This window comes from Pseudophryne corroboree (assembly GCF_028390025.1).
Source record: "Pseudophryne corroboree isolate aPseCor3 chromosome 3 unlocalized genomic scaffold, aPseCor3.hap2 SUPER_3_unloc_51, whole genome shotgun sequence".
Taxonomy (NCBI): Eukaryota; Metazoa; Chordata; class Amphibia; order Anura; family Myobatrachidae; genus Pseudophryne; species Pseudophryne corroboree.
The window spans coordinates 277,591-292,803 of NW_026967543.1; the positions used below are offsets into that span (position 1 = coordinate 277,591).

General features: G+C 47.3%; 1 pseudogene; it reads right to left on the minus strand.

The window, feature by feature from the left end:
* LOC134984412 (zinc finger protein 260-like) overlaps window positions 1-15,213 on the minus strand; it is a 148,302-nt pseudogene that overhangs the window by 32,949 nt on the left and 100,140 nt on the right.

Genomic DNA, 15,213 nt, shown 5'->3' on the forward strand with positions numbered 1-15,213 from the left:
CTCACTCCAGACGGAACCACAATGATCTGCAACTAGGTGCCTGTGAGCTGGAGTTAAATAGCAGCACCAGGTGTTGGGCTCCAGGTGCACACAATCAGGTAATTACCCTGCAGAGGCAGTGTGCAACTGCCATTCAGACCTGAGGCAACAAGTGAGACCCCTAGAGGCAGGAATGAGGTAATGCAAGGCAAAACAAACACAAATATTCGTAACATTATCCCCCCCTTAAACAGGCGGATTCCAGACGCCTCAAAGTTCACCTTCTCTTCTTTTTTCCTCTTTTCTTTTTGGGTTGCCTAGACCTACTAGAAGGTGTCACAAAGACACTACTTGGCAATACAGGTCCATCAATAACAAGTCTAGGATCATACAGAAGCTCACTCTCAGAGTCGGAGCCACAACCCAGTGGTAGAACTGACTTCTTATTTTCCTGTATGGAATCAAGAGCGGATGGTAAATTTGTAGATGCTAAACTTGCCGAGCAATCTGTGTGAACACCTAGAGATACCTGCCCACATCTGAAAAACTGAGGGTGCTCCCCAGACTGCAAAGGCAGGTTCTCAGACGGGCACACCTTAATAGACTCATCTAGGAGAGTGAGGACAGTTGGTGGACAGAATCTTTCGGTCACAGCTTTGAGGAAAGCGGGCAAATCTTGTAACACTGGATCTCCCTTATCAATAAGACCATTTACCCACTTCAAGGCCCTCCCTCTGAATCTCATACATAAGTTAGCAATGATATCAATAGGGGACAAGTCATCAAAACTCAGAAAATATCTGAAGAGAGCTAAACAGTGAGAGATATTTCCATAAAAATAAGGCAGTTCCTCAACGACTTGGGTTTCCAAATTAGATTTAACATCAGGGAGGATAGACAACTGTGGCCTCCCAGACAAGACGGACTCTTCTTGCACCCTAGACGGAGAAGTCTCAGATGGCCTCGGCTGGGCAGATACCTCGGGCAAATCTTGGATCTCGGGCATGGCAGGCACCTCTATCTGGTACTGGACAGGCGGAACCCCCTCCTGGGGCTGGACAGACGGAACCCCCTCCTGGGGCTGGACAGGCGGAACCCCCTCCTGGGGCTGGACAGGCGGACCCCCCTCCTGGGGCTGAACAGGCGGACCCCCCTCCTGGGGCTGAACAGGCGGACCCCCCTCCTGGGGCTGGACAGGCGGAACCCCCTCCTGGGGCTGGACAGGCAGAACCCCCTCCTGGGGCTGGGCAGGCAGAACCCCCTCCTGGGGCTGGGCAGGCAGAACCCCCTCCTGGGGCTGGGCAGGCAGAACCCCCTCCTGGGGCTGGGCAGGCAGAGCCCCCTCCTGGGGCTGGGCAGGCAGAGCCCCCTCCTGGGGCCGGACAGACCTTGGCCGGACCTCTGGCAAGGTGGACACCTCTCGGACCTCTGGCAAGGCATGGACCTCTGGCAAGGCGGGCACCTCTCGGACCTCTGGCAAGGCGTGGACCTCTGGCAAGGCGGGCACCTCTCGGACCTCTGGCAAGGCGGGCACCTCTCGGACCTCTGGCAAGGCGTGGACCTCTGGCAAGGCGGGCTCCTCTCGGACCTCTGGCAAGGCGGGGACCTCTCGGACCACTGGCGAAGGGGACACCTCTCGGACCTCTGGCGAAGCGGACACCTCTCGGACCTCTGGCGAAGCGGACACCTCTCGGACCTCTGGTGAAGCGGACACCTCTAGGACCTCTGGCGAAGCGGACACCTCTAGGACCTCTGGCGAAGCGGACACCTCTTGGACCTCTGGCGAAGCGGACACCTCTCGGACCTCATGCCGTGAGGCAAGGGCAACAGGGACCTCATGCCGTGAGGCAAGGGCAACAGGGACCTCATGCCGTGAGGCAAGGGCAACAGGGACCTCATGCCGTGAGGCAAGGGCAACAGGGACCTCATGCCGTGAGGCAAGGGCAACAGGGACCTCATGCCGTGAGGCAAGGGCAACAGGGACCTCATGCCGTGAGGCAAGGGCAACAGGGACCTCATGCCGTGAGGCAAGGGCAACAGGGACCTCATGCCGTGAGGCAAGGGCAGCAGGGACCTCATGCCCAAAGGCAAGGGCAGCAGGGACCTCATGCCCGAAGGCAAGGGCAGCAGGGACCGACACCCCTCCTGGGGTCGCAGGGCCGGACACCCCTCCTGGGGTCGCAGGGCCGGACGCCCCTCCTGGGGTCGCAGGGCCGGACGCCCCTCCTGGGGTCGCAGGGCCGGACGCCCCTCCTGGGGTCGCAGGGCCGGACACCCCTCCTGGGGTCGCAGGGCCGAACACCCCTCCTGGGGTCGCAGGGCCGGACACCCCTCCTGGGGTCGCAGGGCCAAACACCCCTCCTGGGGTCGCAGGGCCGGACACCCCTCCTGGGGTCGCTGGGCCGGACACCCCTCCTGGGGTCGCTGGGCCGGACACCAATCCTGGGGTCGCAGGGCCGGACACCAATCCTGGGGTCGCAGGGCCGGACACCACTCCTGGGGTCGCTTGGCCGGACACCCCTCCTGGGATCACAGGGCCGGACACCCCTCCTGGGGTCGCAGGGCCGGACACCCCTCCTTTCGAAATTTGAGCACCACAGTGGCTTAACTGAGCAGAATATGGTACTATGGCAGAATGAGGAAAGCTCTTTTTATGTTTGCGAGCAGGACATAACTGAATAAAATGTCCCGACCTGCCGCAATAAAAACAGAGCTTCTTATCCCTTCTATGTCTCCTTTCTTCCTCAGAGAGGCTGGGTCGTGGAAAACTCCAAAACTTGCCTTTGCTTACGCCAGAAAAACAGCAGCCAGAATTGAGAGCACCAGACTGATCTTCTCCCCTTTTTTCCTGCGTCTCCTTAAAGGGAGCAGGTAATCTTACTGAACCTTCAGGCAGAGCAGACAGTATCTCTGAAGATAGGATTTGAATACCCTCCAGTTTCTCTCTGAAATCCACCAGCAATGCAGAACTCAAAAACGGCAAAAACTTGAGAGGCAGGGAACCTTTCTGAAGTGAAGCCATTTTATGAGATTCAGCTGAATCAAAACAAAACTCCTGCACACGTTTATTTTGGCAGATCATTCTGTAACGATTTCTAGAGTTCTCTGTGTGTGCGTGCTTGGAAAGATGTCAGCTGAAGCCAGGTGAAAATTAAGTAAAGTTTATTGTAGAAAAAGTGATAGTAAAAATAAATATAAACTGGATCCTTGATTACATGGAACAAAACACGATAAATGGAATATTTCAGGTTGAACATAGATGCAAAATAAACATGAAAATATCCGGGTTTAAATCAAGCAGGGGAAAAAATAACATACCAAAAAACGAAGTGATCAGGCAGGAATGGAAACAAACTGCAAATAATAGTCCAGGAATGCAGATGCTGAACCGGCAGGGTAAGAAGTCCAGAAGCAAGGCACATGAATTGGCAAACTGCAGGGAAGTCTCCAAGATGCATATAAGGCAGAATCTGGACAAGGTTACTGGAGAGAGCCCAGTCTCACTCCAGACGGAACCACAATGATCTGCAACTAGGTGCCTGTGAGCTGGAGTTAAATAGCAGCACCAGGTGTTGGGCTCCAGGTGCACACAATCAGGTAATTACCATGCAGAGGCAGTGTGCAACTGCCATTCAGACCTGAGGCAACAAGTGAGACCCCTAGAGGCAGGAATGAGGTAATGCAAGGCAAAACAAACACAAATATTCCTAACACAGAGGACTATCTGTGTGAATGTTCAAGACAACTTAGTAACATCTCGTTTTATTGTAAGCTAAAAAATAACCCCACCACTGAATTCCAAAGAGAATATATTGATTTGCTTGATGATGCCCTTGCGGGGAGTGCCATATCCAAGGAGACGTTCACTTTTTTGTTATGTCCACATCCCATCACGGCCACATTTTATTATTTGCCCAAAATTCATAAGACACTTGTAAATCCACCAGGGCGTCCTATTATTTCAGTAGTGGGTTGTCTCACTAGTAATTTATCATTTTTTGTAGATCATCACTTGCAGGGTTATGTGGAGAATCTGAGATCACACATTAAGGATACACAACATTTTTTGAATTTAATCAACCAAGTCACTTGGAGAGAACATTACTATCTGGTGACATGTGATGTTGAATCACTGTATTCCAATATTCCACATATAGGTGGCATAAAAGCAATAGAAGGATATCTAGTAAAAGGTGGGGTCTCGGATTCTCTTCGTGATTTTTTGTTGAAGTCTATTCACTTTATATTAACACACAATTATTTTTTGTTTGATTCACAATTTTATTTACAGACACAGGGTGTGGCCATGGGGGCCAGGTTCGCACCGACTTTCGCGAACCTGTACATGGGGGAATTTGAAGACCAACATGTGGGGGGGCGGACTTGGTGGGGATCTGGTCTACTATGGCCGGTTTATAGATGATTTAATTTTTGTTTGGGGTGGGGATTTAGAATCACTTGTAATATATATGGAAGGACTTAATAATAACCAATTTGGTTTAAAATTCACTTACAGTTTTAGCAGAACGGAGATCAGTTTTTTTGGATATAGCACTCTCAGTACAGAATGGCAAACTAACAACTAAAACATGTATCAAATCTGTAGATCAAAATAATTATCTTCAATTTGACAGTTCACATAAAAGAAAATGGAAGGAAAATATCCCCAGGGGACAATATGTACGTATCAGAAGAAATTGTACTTCATTACTGACTTTTCAAACACAGGCAAAAACTCTTATGCTGGCATTTGAGGAACAGGGGTATCCTCGAGATCTATTAGAAAAATAATTTCATGAAGTAGAATTAATAGATAGGGAAACATTATTGGTACCAAAAAGAAAAAATAAAAGGGAAAATTTTATTCACGAGGATAACAATAAAAGGAGTATGTTGTTTACCACACAATATAATGGGTGTGCCCGCCAAATTGAACGGGTCATAAAGAAAAATATGTCTCTTCTATTGTTAGATGAAGTTCTCAAACCCCAACTGGATCCAAAGGGCCCAATGATCTTTAGGAAGGCAGATAATCTGCGTTCAATTTTGGTGGCGAGCCATTTTGAAAGATCTAAAATATCCAATACACCAAAAAAAACACGTGGCTTCCGGAAAGGCCACTAGGATTCCACAAGTGTGGTAAGCTGAATTGCCTGTCCTGTAAAAATGCATCGAGAAAGAGGGTGACATTCACATCTTCTAATACGGGTGAAGAATTCCAGATAAAGGAATTTCTAAACTGCAACTCTGTATATATTGTTTACTTGATCACTTGCCAATGTGGTAAACAATACATTGGGAGAACCACTCGCACCATGCATATTAGATACATGGAACATCGGCGAAATGTATCTAAGGGCGCAAAACACCCACTGTCAAGTCATATAATAATGTGTCAGAATTCTCAATTTGACAACAGTAGCATGGTAGCTATTGAACAGGTTAAGAACACTGCACGGGGAGGTGATCGGTTCAATCTTTTATGTAGGAGAGAGGCTTATTGGATCTACAAAATGGATACATTGGTGCCGGGAGGACTTAATGACATGGTGGAGCTAAACGGAGTTTAGTGGAATAGATTTTAGGGAATTGGTGATAAATATATATATTGAGAGAGCTGTTGGTTGGTTGAAAACATAAAATAGTAAATATAAAATATAAAGGAGCCATACTGAATGATGAATTGATGGAATTATTGATAAATGATAAATGTTCATTGAGGGCTAGATTGTTGATGTAGATTAAATGGGGCATTGAAGAAGGACTGTTTAGATTAGGGGTCTATAAATCAAAAATCCAAAAATAGAGTGTATAATATAAGGCTAGGAGGATTGGTTAATTTAATCTAAATATAAATACAATTATATAATAATAAATGGGTGGTTTTATAATATATTCTATGGGGTAGAAATGTGATCATGTGACTTATGTAATAGATTGGTCATTCGAATATAAAGGCCAATAAACTATCTGAGCCTATAAATAAAATACATAAATGAATTAGAGATGATACAGGTTGAGGGGTGTCATATGAATATTGGCCACTAGATGGCAAGTACGTAAATGTATTATATGAATTACAACACTGATAGAAAAAAGTTTTTGTCATCTCACCGTTATAATAATATACATTTAAAGTTAGTTGTGCATATGTATAGATATTAATTTAAGAGGAGAAATGATTACTCATTAGAGGTAGATATTGTATTTGATATGATTATTTCCAGACTGAGTGAGTTCAAAAGGAGGCTTGGATTATAAGCCCGCTGACTGTACATGCCCAGTGAACAAATTTGGAAATGAGGCTTGAATCGCGAGCGCAGTGCGCATGCCCAGTGAACAAATTTGGAAACGAGGCTTGAACCGCGAGCGCAGTGCGCGAACCGGAAAAAACGGTATTTAAGGATCTGAGGTGACGGACAGCTATTTTACACACTAATGAAGCCGCTGAAACGGACCCTGAGGCGGAGAAACGCGTTTGTGGGCATACCAGAGGAGTTGTGAGTCAGGAGAGCATTCTCCATCTTCTGCTACAAATATTAGTGTGGCTCATAAACCCTCAATACCGGCTGGTGAACTGTTTTCTCCCTACCCCAGTGCACAGGAGAAGGAGAGTGTTTTTTTATCAATCAGGCTGGCACCTGTAGCGAACATCAAGGATAAAGTTGCTAGTGAGTGCTTCTGCTAAATGCACTCTAGTCCTTGTGGAAACGCATCACATTATAACAACTTACCTGATTATATGTGCCTCACCTAATTAACCAAAACAACTGTGCAAGAAGTGGCTGGTTAAAGGCTGTGGTTTGGTAGAGAACATTTGCCTAATGTATTTATTTCTGGACTGAATCCAACACTGCCGACCTAATTTGATTCATACCTCCCACAAGAAGGAAAGTGGTTGGAGGTTCTTGTTTGAAAAGGAGGAATCGTGCTTGCATACTACCTCTAATTAATAAATGTATGCATAAGGGACATACTGAATACAAATTAACTCATTGTGCAGTTGGAACTGGAAATATACTATTCCATTCTACAGCTTTTTAAGGGATTGCATGCATGCATAACCTACTAATCATTGGTTAAATCTATTGTGAAATCTATCTGAAATCTCTTATATATTTTTTAATCATTAGATTAGTGGTGTAGATTAGTCTAAGTATATTGTGATAAAGGATAATATCAATATACAAGTAAATATATTCAGTGTAAGCAGTGATGGTTCTGATTGATTAAGGGTGAGAATATATCACTGTGTGATGATTTAGAATTTATGTTATTAAATGTGTTTTAATTGTCATACCGGCCGGTATATGTTTACATTTATAGTATTGTGATCTTTATATCAGTAAAATATTTTAATACCAAAGTGAAATAGCGCTTTCTCATTTTTTGCTTGTTGTATTCTATTGTGGAGGGGGTAGGATCATCCCTCAGAGTATAGCTGCTTTCACCTTGGGTAAGTGACAGCGCCAGGTGCAAATCTGTGTTTGAGTGTTCCTTCTGTAATGTCTTACTGACCTTTAGTTTACTACTGTAATGTCTTACTGACCTATAGTTTCTTACTGTTTTGTCTTACCTATAGTTTCTTCTGTATTGTTTTACGGACCTACAGTTTCTTAAGTCTTTAAATTGCTGATGTGATGGAGAATGACAGTAATTACACCAACACTTTTGCCAGAGAATTTAGTATCGTCTCATTTGTCTCCAGAAGCTATTGTCCCTATAAATGGGATATTATCTAGGCATTTTATTTGACTGAGCATCTGCTGCCCAGGGGCCTAAACAGACCGTTCACATGGCCCAGGGACCGAACCAGACCCTTCCCCTGGCCCAGGGACCGAACCAGACCCTTCCCCTGGCCCAGGGCCTAACCAGACCCTTCCCCTGGCCCAGGGGCCTAGCCAGACCCTTCCCCTGGCCCAGGGGCCTAGCCAGACCCTTCCCCTGGCCCAGGGGCCTAACCAGACCCTTCCCCTGGCCCAGGGGCCTAGCCAGACCCTTCCCCTGGCCCAGGGGCCTAACCAGACCCTTCCCCTGGCCCAGTGGCGTTTCCAGATCATTCCCCCTAGACCAGGGGCCTAACCAGACCATTCCTCTGGCCCACGGACCTAACCTGACTTCTGCTCAGTGTAATAACCAGATAGATCCTCTGCTCAGGGGGTGTGACTGGACTAATCCTCTAGCCACTCCAGCTGATGGCGTAGACCTTCCCGAGATTACAAGGTGTCCAAAGAAGCCGATTACAGGTATTCTATCCCTCCAAACATGATCCCTACTCTGTAAAGAGGGAGTCTGGATACCTTCTCCAGAACATCCATACAGAATCCCCATAATCAATCTCCTCATGATTTACAAAGCAACTCTATGAGGTATATCTAATATAAGTATATCTATGAGGTCTCTACGCAACGCCAGTATCTACCTTAGGGAACAATTTGTATCTCTTCACCCTTAAACAGATACAACCTTAAAGGTATCCAGATGTCACACACAGTTCCCATTACTGTTTTAGAAACTGGGAACAACGCAGCCGTTTTGGGTCCTATCTACGGCATGGTCCTCTGAATCTAGCTACCTCCCATGATGCATTGCACACGCATGGGCAGAAAACAGTTGGTGACATCCAGGCCTGTCATTAAATATAGGTATTCGGTGTGGGAAATCGTCCCTCTTGTTATATGGGTGTGCCTATCAGGGAATGAGGACTCTAAGGCGGATTTGTTCCTTACAGAATGTGTATGACCTGTTTATACATGAAGATATTGATTATTGTATTATAGGGTGTAATGACTTGGTCACTATGGTGACTGCCCAGCCAGGTAAGCTATCCTGTGTCTCTTTGGCAGTGTTGCTGTGTGACCTACAGGAAGTCCCAAGGCTGACACCCCACACTGCCCCCTCTCTCACTGGAGGCCATGAACAGCTGAAGGGGCTCTGACATCACAAGTGACTGCAAGGGGTTAATAGCGACCAGTTTTATTGCCCCGAGATGCAAATCCCCTGTCAATGTGATGGAGTGGGCTTTATTCTAACCTTGTCTTTGTCAGACAGCCAGGCACCAAAATCCGCAGGGGTAAGTGGGGAAAAACAGACTGTTCTGTAGCCAGTCCCTTCATTCATATCACCCAAAGCTAGGCTTCAACGGTGTCACCCATCAGGTAAAAGCAGAGGTTTTATAACGGCAAACCGAGGACTTTATATGTTATCTCAGATCACTTCCTGAAACCTGAGATACTGGAACTGTGGCGTCTTGGTTCCTGTCCAGGGGACTCCTCAGGCCAAAGTGGTTTGGACCTGGTAAGGTTCTCAGAGTGTGGTTAATACTGCTGGCCAATCCGTATGTAGTGTATATAGATTGTATTTACTGATTTTACATGTATATACAGTTTGTGTAAAAATAAAATTTTAAACCTACCAGCAAATCATTTTCTCCTAGTCCATAGAGGATGCTGGGGACTCCGTAAGGACCATGGGGGTATAGACAGGCTCCGCAGGAGACATGGGCACTATAAAGAACTTTAGATGGGTGTGCACTGGCTCCTTCCTCTATGCCCCTCCTCCAGACCTCAGTTAGAGAACTGTGCCCAGAGGAGACGGACAGTACGAGGAAAGGATTTTTGTTAATCTAAGGGCAAGATTCATACCAACCCACACCATCCTGACCGTATAACAGGAATAAACGCAGCCAGTTAACAGTATGAACAAAACAGCGTCAGCCAAAGACTGATCTTAACTGTAACATAACCCTTATGTAAGCAATAACTATATACAAGCCTTGCAGAAATATGTCCGCACTGGGGCGGGCGCCCAGCATCCTCTACGGACTAGGAGAAAAAGATTTACCGGTAGGTTTAAAATCTTATTTTCTCTTACATCCTAGAGGATGCTGGGGACTCCGTAAGGACCATGGGAATTATACCAAAGCTCCAGACCGGGCGGGAGAGTGCGGATGACTCTGCAGCACTGATTGAGCAAACATGAGGTCCTCATCAGCCAAGGTATCAAACTTGTAGAATTTTGCAAAAGTGTTTGAACCCGACCAAGTCGCTGCTCGGCAAAGCTGTAAAGCCGAGACGCCTCGGGCAGCCGCCCCAAGAAGAGCCCACCTTCCTAGTGGAATGGGCCTTTACCGAATTTGGTAACGGCAATCCAGCCGTAGACTGAGCCTGCTGAATCGTGTTATAGATCCAGCGAGCAATAGTCTGCTTAGAAGCAGGAGCGCCAACCTTGTTGGCTGCATACAGGACAAACAGTGCCTCTGTTTTCCTAACCCGAGCCGTCCTGGCTATATCAATTTTTAAGGCCCTGACTACATCAAGGGACTTGGAATCCTCCAAGTCATCAGTAGCCACAGGTACCACAATAGGTTGGTTCATATGAAACGATTAAACCACCTTAGGCAAAAATTGAGGACGAGTCCTTAATTCTGCTCTATCCACATGGAAAATCAGATAGGGGCTTTTATGAGACAAAGCCGCCAATTCGGACACCCGCCTTGCAGATGCCAAGGCTAATAACATGACCACCTTCCAAGTGAGAAATTTTAATTCAACCATTTGAAGAGGTTCAAACCAGTGAGATTTTAGGAACTGTAACACCACGTTAAGGTCCCATGGTGCCACTGGAGGCTGTATGTACAGCACTCGCTTTACAAAAGTCTCGACTTCTGGGAGAAAAGACAATTTCTACTGAAAGAAAATTGATAGGGACGAAATCTGTACCTTAATGGAGCCTAATTTTAGGCCCATATCCATAGAAAGTGGAGAAAACGGCCCAGATGGAAATCTTCCGTAGGAGCATTCTTGGCTTCACGCCAAGATATATACTTCCTCCAGATACGGTGATAATGCTTTGCCGTTACCTCCTTCGTAGCCTTTATCAGAGTAGGGATGACTTCTTCCGGAATGCCTGTCCCAGCTAGGATTCGGTGTTCAACCGCCATGCCATCAAACGTAACCGCGGTAAGTCTTGGAACATGCAGGGCCCCTGTTGCAACACGTCCTCTCTGAGAGGAAGAGGCCATGGATCTTCTGTGAGAATTTCCTGAAGATCGCAATACCAGGCCCTTCGAGGCCAGTCTGGAACAATGAGTATTGTCTGCACTCTTTTTCATCTTATGATTCTCATTATCTTTGAGATGAGTGGAAGAGGAGGGAACACAAAGACCGACTGAAACACCCACGGTGTCACCAGGGCGTCCACTGCTACTGCCTGAGGGTCCATTGACCTAGCACAATACCTCCGAAGCTTCTTGTTAAGGCGTGACGCCATCATGTCTATTTGAGGAAGTCCCCAATGACTTGTTATCTCTGCAAAAACTTCTTGATGAAGTCCCCACTCTCTTGGATGGAGATCGTGTCCGCTGAGGAAGTCTGCTTCCCAGTTCTCCACTCCCGGAATGATGACTGCTGCCAAAGCGCTTATGTGATTTTCCACCCAGCGAAGAAACCTGGTGGCTTCTGCCATTGCCACTCTGCTCTTTGTCCCGCCTTGGCGGTTTACATGGGCCACGGATGTGGCGTTGTCTGATTGAATCAGAACCGGTAGGTCGCGAAGAAGAGTCTCTGCTTGACGTAGGCCGTTGTATGTGGCCCTCAATTCCAGTACGTTGATGTGTAGACAAGCCTACTGACTTGACCATAGTCGCTGAAAGTTTCTACCTTGTGTGACTGCTCCCCATCTTAGGAGGCTCGCATCCGTGGTCACCAGAACCCAGTCTTGAATGCCGAACCTGCGACCCTCTAGAAGGTGAGCACTCTGCAGCCACCACAGGAGAGACACCCTGGAACTGGGGGGACAGGCTTATTTTCTGATGAATTTGAAGATGGGACCTGGACCACTTGTCCAGAAGGTCCCACTGAAACGTCCTCGCATGAAACCTGCCGAAGGGGATGGCCTCGTAGGTCGCCACCATTTTCCCCAGTACTCGAGTGCATTGATGGACTGACACTCTTTTCGGTTTTAACAGGTGTGTGACCATGTTCTGGAGTTCCTGGGCTTTATCCATTGGGAGAAAAACCTTCTTCTTTTCCGTGTCCAGAATCATGCCTAAGAAAGATAGCCGAGTCGTTGGAACTAACTGTGACTTTGGTAGATTTAGAATCCAGCCATGTTGCTGCAGCACTCTCAGGGAGAGCGACATGCTGTTCAGCAACTGATCTCTTGATCTCGCTTTTATCAGGAGATCGTCCAAGTACGGGATAATTGTGACTCCCTGCCGGCGCAGGAGCACCATCATTTCCTCCATTACCTTGGTGAAAATCCTAGGGGCCGTGGAAAGCCCAAACGGCAACGTCTGAAACTGGTAATGACAGTCCTGTACAGCGAATCTCAGGTACGCCTGATGAGGAGGATATATGGGGACATGAAGGTATGCATCCTTTATGTCTAGTGACACTATAAAATCCCCCCCTTCCAGGCTGGAGATAACCGCCAGTAGCGATTCCATCTTGAATTTGAACTTTTTCAAGTACAGGTTTAGGGATTTTAAATTTAGAATGGGTCTGACCAAAACATCCGGTTTCGGGACCACAAATAGGGTTGAATAGTACCCCTTTCCCTGCTGAACTAGGGGAACCTCGACAACCACTTGTTGTTGACACAGTTTTTGAATTGCAGCTAAAACTATCTCCCTTTCTGGGGAAGAAGCTGGTAAGGCCGATTTGAAAAACCGGCGAAGAGGCACGTCGTCGAATTCCAGTTTGTAGCCTTGGGATACAATTTCCATTGCCCAAGGATCCCCATCTAACTGGACCCAGATTTGGCTGAAGAGCCGAAGACGTGCCCCCACCGACGCAGACTCCCTCAGTGGAGCCCCAGCGTCATGCAGTGAATTTAGTAGAAGCCTGGGAGGACTTCTGCTCCTGGGAACTGGCCGTAGCAGGCATTCTTTTCCCTCTACCCTTACCTCTGGTGAGGAAGGAAGAGCCCCGACCTCTTCTGGACTTATGCAACCGAAAGGACTGCATCTGATATTGCAGCGTTTTCTTTTGCTGTGGGGAAACATAAGGTCGAAAAGTAGATTTACCCACGGTAGCTGTGGAAACCAGGTCCGCGAGACCATCCCCAAATAAATCCTCCCCTTTGTAAGGCAAAACTTACATATGACTCTTTGAGTCGGCATCACTCGTCCATTGGCGGGTCCACAAGGCTCGCCTAGCAGAAATCGCCATGGCGTTGGCTCTCAAACCTAGCAGACCAACGTCTCTCTGAGCGTCTCTCATATACAAGACTGCGTCTTTAATGTGACCTAAGGTCAATAAAATGGTATCCCTATCCAGGGTATCAATGTCAGCTGACAAAGTATCCGTCCAAACTGCTACAGCGCTACAAACCCAAGCCGACGCTATTGCCGGTCTGAGCAAGGCACCCGTATGTGTATAAATTGATTTTAAGGTAGTTTCCTGCCTGCGATCAGCAGGATCCTTGAGGGCTGCTGTGTCTGGAGACGGCAGCGCCACCTTTTTGGACAAGCGCGTTAAAGCCTTGTCCACCCTGGGTGAGGATTCCCACCGTAACCTGTTCTGCGCAGGGAAAGGGTACGAATTCTCTTGGGAATCTGCAGTTTCTTGTCTGGAGTTTCCCAAGCCTTTTCAAATAACGCATTCAGTTCGTGAGATGGGGGAAAGGTTACCTCGGGTTTCTTTTCCTTATACATGCATACCCTGTCAGGGACAGAGGGTCATCTGTGATATGTTAAACATCCTTTATTGCAATAATCATATAATGAATACTTTTGGCCACCCTTGGGTGTAACCTCGCATCATCGTAGTCGACATTTGGGTCAGAATCCGTGTCAGTATCAGTGTCTGCTACTTGGGACAGGGGACGTTTCTGAGACCCTGAAGGGCCCTGTGACACAGTCAAAGCCATGGATTGACTCCCTGTTCTATCCCTGGACTCTGCTTTGTCCAATCTCTGATGTAATAAAGACACATTTGCATTAAAAAGATTCAACATTTCCAACCAATCAGGTGTCGGCGTTGCCGACGGAGACACCACAATCATCTGCTCCACCTCCTCCTTAGATGAGCCTTCCGCTTCAGATGTACCGACACCCCCACACACTCAGGCAGTGATGGCGCTGATCCAAAAAAAAAGTGGGTCCCAGGGACCCCTCACTTTCAAAAATTGGGGTCCTACCGTTCTTTTTCTGGGTCCCATCGGAATAAAGGTTCTTATTAATCTTAATCTTGTTTGGACATTACAAAAGTTTTGCAAGGTGGGGGGGATGGGGTGACAGTGCTGCTGGGCTGTGTAGCATGCAGGACACCCTGCACCAGAGCTGTAAGTAGACATTTTGGTGCCCTAGGCATGAAGTGAATTGGTGTTCCACCTGCGAGATAGGAAAGGGTAGGCAGTGCGCGCCTAAGGCGCGCTGCAAAATTTAAGGGGCGTGGCTTCATGGGGAAGGGGCGTGACTACACAATAGTGCCAATTCACATTACACCACACAGAAGTGCCGCTTATACACATTGCACCAGGTAGAGCACGTTATACACAATGCGCCCGGTAGTGCATGTTATAAACATTGCACCAGGTAAAGCAAATATAAACACTGCACAAGGTAGAGCACGTTATACACAATGCGCCAGGTAGAGCACGTTATACACATTGCAGCAGGTAGAGCACGTTATACACATTGCAGCAGGTAGAGCACGTTATACACATTGCGCCAGGTAGAACACTTAGACACACTGCACCAGGTAAAGCACATATAAAACATTGCACCAGGTAGAGCACGTTATACACATTGCGCCGGGCAGAGCACGTTACACACAATGTGCCGGGCAGAGCACGTTATACACATTGCGCCGGGTAGAGCACGTTATACACATTGCGCCGGGTAGAGCACGTTATACACATTGCGCCGGGCAGAGCACGTTACACACAATGCGCCGGGCAGAGCACGTTATACACATTGCGCCGGGCAGAGAACGTTACACACAATGCGCCGGGCAGAGAACGTTACACACAATGCGCCGGGTAGAGCTCGTTACACACAATGCGCCGGGTAGAGCACGTTATACACATTGCAGCAGGTAGAGCACGTTATACACACTGCAGCAGGTAGAGCACGTTACACACATTGCAGCAGGTAAAACACGTTATACACATTGCAGCAGGTAGAGCACGTTATACACATTGCAGCAGGTAGAGCACGTTATACACATTGCAGCAGGTAGAGCACGTTATACACATTGCAGCAGGTAGAGCACGTTATACACATTGCAG